The following is a 6,000-nucleotide window of genomic DNA, read 5'->3' as shown; positions in this document are numbered from 1 at the left end:
TAAGCAGGTAATTTTCGACACGAAATGATAAGCAAAACTTTTGACATGCAGACACGGTCGAAGTCCAGACTCACTAATGCATCTAAACAACTATCAGTTAGACACACTAATGCAAGACCTGGTTCGCTAAGACCACCGCTCTGATACCACCTGTAGAGACCCGTCCTAATCCATCTGGACGAAGTCATCAACATTTGGCTCCATTGCGAGGTACAGTCCTAAGTATGCCATGAGCGACTCCATGTAATATCTTTAAAATGAGCAAATGTACAACGGGATATTTCTTTCAAACCTGAGAATAAACATGCTTTCAAGTGTCAACCAAAAGGTTGGTGAGTTCATAGGTTTATCATAAAAAAATAAATTTCATCATTTTGATAGACCACAAGATTCAAATACAGTACACCTATCTTGTGTACGAAACCATTTTCATAATGCTTGACATAGTAGGTTCGTATCCTTTTCTTCCCCGTAGTTTGCCTCACGATTTTTAAATAACCGTACACATATCTCGTGTACAAAATATAATACACATAACCTGTGTATAAAAATCATTCTCTCGATACATAACATTCAATTTGATTTCATTGCTCAACATGGTAACCGACCTTAACATATAATGCGCATCAATAATATCCCCAAAACAGAACATCTCGTCTGTATAATATATAAACTTCGAAGTACTAAACACCACGCCCACTAGCTCTTCCGTCTAGTGAACATTCTGGGTGGGAGTGTTAAACCCGGTAGCTACCTTTAGGATTCGCATGAATTAGGGCCATACCCGTTTCTAATTCTTAGGTTACCAAGCAATAATAATCAGGGGAAAATATTCACAACAATTAGTGGCAATTATAACGTCCAACTAATTCAATAATAATTCACAGAACTTCTGTCTGCATAATAATTCATTCGATGAATGTTTTGCTTGTGTCTACCTCGTCAAACATTTATAAAAGCATCTCAGTCCAAAAATATAGATTTCAAAGGCATTTAATAAAGCAGTTGTAAAACAGTTATAAAAACAACGCATGTATTCTCAGTCCCAAAAATGTAAAGAGTAAAAGAGAGCAAATGAACTCACGATTCAATATTTTGTAGTAAAAATATTCGTACGACGAAACTGAACAATGGAAGGTTGACCTCGGATTCACGAACCTATATTATTCATATATATATTAAAACATATACTCGTAATCGAACAATTTCATATTTTATAACTTTATATATTATTTATTTAATTTGTATATATATTTGAAAATGATTATTATTTATAAAATCTTATATTAAAAATACCTAATTTGTTATATATGAATATTCGTATAAAATTGTTACTATGAATAATACATACCTATGTGATATTACTTATAAATATATTTTATATACATAATATTTATATTGCTTTAAAAATCCATAATTTATTATATTAAATACTAAGTTAGATATATTTATATTTTTTTACTTTAAATAACTAATTAGTATTTTCTATTACTACAGTGAGTTTACTTCTATAAATATTTATTAAAATATTATGATATTATATGGTAATGTTAATAAAAATGATAATACTTATAATAATAAAAATGATAATACTTATAATAATAAAAATAATAATATATCTAATCTTCTCTATGAGGCCATTTATTTTAATTTTTTTTTATATATAAAGTTTTTTTTCACTAAGCAAGCCAATGATGATTACATATATATTTGTGTAATGTATGATCAAAATCATGATTACAACAAATGTTGCCTTCCTTCTGAGGCTTTTTTATTTATTTTATCTACTATTAGTTTACTATTTTTGAAATTGATTTAATGTAATTTGGGAGGTTCAAATGATGACTATTTGCATAGTTCACATGATTTTAATGTGATTAGAAATTAGTCTTGCGCTCCTATATGATGAACTCTCTTCAATATAACATTAAACACTAAAGTGAATTAACTTATTGTAAAAGCCAAAATCAAGTAGTTTTCAAAAATATTATTCGAATGTCTATTTTTGACGAATACATTGTCATTTTGAAACATAAACCGTTTAATTGGTTGATTAAGAAAAAAAAGTACTCTCATTATTTTATTCAATCAATTTTCAATAAATGTTACCCTCATGGTTTTGGTGTATTTGACTATTAAGAATACGGTTTAATTGTTAGCGTTTAAGAAAAATTTTTGTCATTGACAAGCTCGTCCGAATCAAATTACGTTGTAAAACTTTATCTTTGATGATAGAATTTAGCTTTTGTGGTTATGGACTTGTTCATGTTGGATAGCAGTAAAGGTGATTTATCACATCTTTTTTATAACATTAATGTGTTTTTTTGTTTATACAAACTCGTACTCTATAATCTTTTACATGTCATTTTGCTGCAGTTATTTTACTGAATGTTTAACTATAAACTATGCAATAAATTTGCGCAGAGTGAGCATCGTGAAGATTATGGAGAATTAGTTTGTTATGAATTTGAAAAGACATTTCATTATTTTATGGTTGTTGTGAGTGTATGTAGAATGAGAGTAAATTTTTACCGTTTTGAATTTCATTTATATTATTCCTTAGATGACTTAACATGGTACATATTGTTTTAAGGTTTATTATTTCACTCGCAATATAACGCATATAAATTTGAATCTATTGTCACTTTATTAAACACGCTAATATGCGCCGTCAGATCGCGTACTATTTGGCGGCGCATAACCCTTGATTTCAGATTGTGCTGAAATTCTCGAGATCACCCTAAAACGACACTAACATCAAGACTCCTGGATAGTGTCTTGACATCGAGGTCGTCAGGATGCCGAAAAAACATTTTACTCATTTTTAATGTTCTGTTTAAATGTTTTCAATTTATATCTTATTATTAGTTTTGTGTATGCATGACTTGGCATAATATATATCGTTTTAAGGCCAATTATTTCATTCGCAATGTAATTATGTATAATGGGTATAAGTTTGAATCTAATGTCAGTTCATTAAATATGTTTTTTTAAATAATTAGTATGCGCTGGCAGATGGAGTACCATTTGGCGGCGTATAATCTTCGGTTTCAGATTATGCTGAAATTCTCAAGATCAACCTAAAACGGCTGAACGAGCAAGACTCTCTAAACGTGCTTGCCATTCGAGGTCGTCTAGATTCCGAAAAAGACATCTTTTTTCGGAAAATCGCACGACGCACCAAACACCACCGATGGTTCGTGGTGCTTCTTGGTGTTTTGTCTATTTGGCTAAAATGTTCGTTCTATTGTATCTTCTGACTCGTAGATCCGATTTAGTTACCGTTTTTTTTTTCAAATCGTGTATTTTTTCGGCAACTATCCGTTGGCAAACTGACGTAGGCGGTTTGTCCCAAATATTTTTCGAAACGAGTCCTCCAAAGCCTTCAATATTGTTTTAAGGCCTATTATTTCATTCCTAATGTAATTATTTATAACGCTATAAATTTGAATCTAATGTCATTTCATTTAAACACGCTTTTTTAAATCTTTAATATGTGCCGCCAGATAGAGTACCATTTGAAGGCGCATAACCTTCGGTTTCAGATTGTGCTAAAATTTTCGAGATCACCATAAAACGACCCTGACATCAAGAATCCTGGATAGTGTCTTGACATCGAGGTCATCAGGATGCCAAAAAAAAAACATTTTACTCATTTTTAATGTTCTATTTGAACGTTTTTAATTTATATCATATGATTCGTTTTGTGTATGCATGTCTAAACATGGAAAATATCGTTTTAAGGCATATTATTTCATTCGCTATCTAATTATGTATAACGGGTGACACTTTAATTTTGTCTTTTTTCGATTTTGACCATTTTGAATTTTATTCATATTATTCCTTTTGTGTATGCATGATTTAGCATGGTACATATTGTTTTAAGGCATATTATTTCACTCGTAATCTAATTATGTATAACGCATATAAATTTGAATCTAATGTCACTTTATTAAACATTCGGTTTCAGATTGTGCTGAGATACTCGAGATCACCATAAAACGACCCTAACATCAAGACTCCTGGATAGTGTCTTGACATCGAGGTCGTCAGGATGCCGAAAAAGACATGTTACTCATTTTTAATGTTCCCTTTAACGTTTTCAATTTATATATGTTGGTTAAGAATCCAATTATAATATTCAAAAGTTAATCACTTTGTTTTGATGATGACACAAAAGAAATAAGTGCTTGATCATATGTAAGACGATACGAGTTCATAATCCTACACTATCTCTAGCAAAAGACCAATACATAAATAATTAACTTGGTAAAATTGCTATACGACTGCACCACGGTCGATCGTGAGTCAGACTGTGAATGCCCTGTACCAACGGCTGCAATTCATTTTCAAAACTATTATTTGCGGTCAACCTCACGGTAGACCGTGGATCAACCGCAGATCTCTCTGTAACCAAATTCATCCACTTTGAGATAGACCACTTTGAGACATCTATAATTTACAAAACCTTTTTAAACATACTTATAATAGTTGCCTTCTTTGTATTCAAAAGAGTTTTGAACCAAAAGATGTTAATTTCTACTAATCACACCTAATGACATCTTAATGATATTTTAAACTCAAATAAGATTTAATACAAAAGTAATACTTTTTACTTGTTATAATATGTCATTCAAATACATACTAATGATGATCATTAAAAGTTCCAACAAAAGAGTTGCTCTCCCATAACTTTTATGTGTCATTTTTATGCATGTATTATTATGAACTAGTAAGTTGTTGATGTAATAATCTCCAAGTAAGTTCCAACTAGATTCAAACTAGTTCATTTGAGATGCAATAAGATTCCAAAGGACAAAATGCTTCCATTAGCAAAGTGACAAGTAAGTAAGAAAGGTTGATGAAGTTTTGGAAGATAATGCTTTGTCAAGAGACAAAATTCTGCAATTACCCTATTAAGTAATCAATGACAAATGGTCAAAGCTTGAAGACTTTCTTCTTTTATGGACATGTCAACTTTTACACTTATGTCCAAAACAAAAGGGTAATGGGGATAATTTAAGAGATAATTGGCTTTTAGTTGCAGCTATTCAATAAAGGAAAATGACAATTTTCAAAGGACAAAAACGGTTATAAGAATCAGATATCAGAGGTACACGGTCGAACCACGGTCGACCGTGCAGTGAGCCGTACAACTTCCAGGCAGATTTCTCTTTCCTATAAAATCCTAAGCTTGGAGCATTTGAAGAATCACCTCTTGCACTCATATTTTCTTATACTTTCTGATATCATTCTTATAATTCATTGTAATCTTTTAGAGTGATTCTAGCAAGAGTACTTGTAAGCTTAAGTTGTAAGTTTACTTGTAAACTATCTTCTTAAAGGGATCTAGAAGGTAGTTGTGTTTTCATTAGGATAGTGCATTAGGATCTTGTGGTAAGAGCTTTGGGTGTTTGTGAAGTCTTCAAAGGGACGTAAGGGTTCACAAGTTGTGGCTTATCGAAGTACTAGTGTTGTATCTGGACACTCCACCGAGTTTAGAGTATCATAGTGTAGAAAAATCTCAATTCGTAGAATTGGGAAGTGAATTAAGGAAGATTAGTTAACATCTTCCCGAACCACTATATATCATCGTGTTTGTTCTCTCTTCCTTTATCTCTTTGATTACATATACATATACATATATTTTATACGTATTGTTTAGGAACAAACATTTCAAGTCACACTATATCAAGTTCAAATTCAAGAAAACGCTAAGAATTTTTTTAAAAATCGACTAAGTAACTATTCACCCCCCTCTAGTTACTTACAATATCTTATTATTAGTTTTGTGTATGCATGACTTAGCATGGTATATATCATTTTAAGGCCTATTATTTCACTTGCAATGTAATTATGTATACGGCTATTAATTTGAATCTAATGTCATTTCATTAAACACGTTTTTTTAAATCATTAGTATGCGTCGCCAGATGGATTACCATTTGGGGGCGCATAACCTTCGGTTTCAGATTGTGTTGAAATTCTCAAGATCACCTT

At 31.3% G+C, this 6,000-nt stretch overlaps 1 non-coding gene across 1 annotated transcript; it reads left to right on the top strand.

Moving 5' to 3' along the window:
• The first annotated feature begins 1,829 nt into the window (after window positions 1-1,829).
• On the top strand, window positions 1,830-1,914 carry LOC139856473 (small nucleolar RNA snR60/Z15/Z230/Z193/J17). Its single transcript, XR_011761956.1, has one exon. It is a non-coding gene; the product is annotated as a small nucleolar RNA snR60/Z15/Z230/Z193/J17 (small nucleolar RNA).
• Window positions 1,915-6,000: the final 4,086 nt, after the last annotated feature.

Source organism: Rutidosis leptorrhynchoides, chromosome 6 (genome assembly GCF_046630445.1).
Source record: "Rutidosis leptorrhynchoides isolate AG116_Rl617_1_P2 chromosome 6, CSIRO_AGI_Rlap_v1, whole genome shotgun sequence".
In the NCBI taxonomy this organism is placed as follows: domain Eukaryota; kingdom Viridiplantae; phylum Streptophyta; class Magnoliopsida; order Asterales; family Asteraceae; genus Rutidosis; species Rutidosis leptorrhynchoides.
Note: the sequence above shows the minus strand (reverse complement) of the source record. Positions and strands in the feature narration are given on the sequence as shown.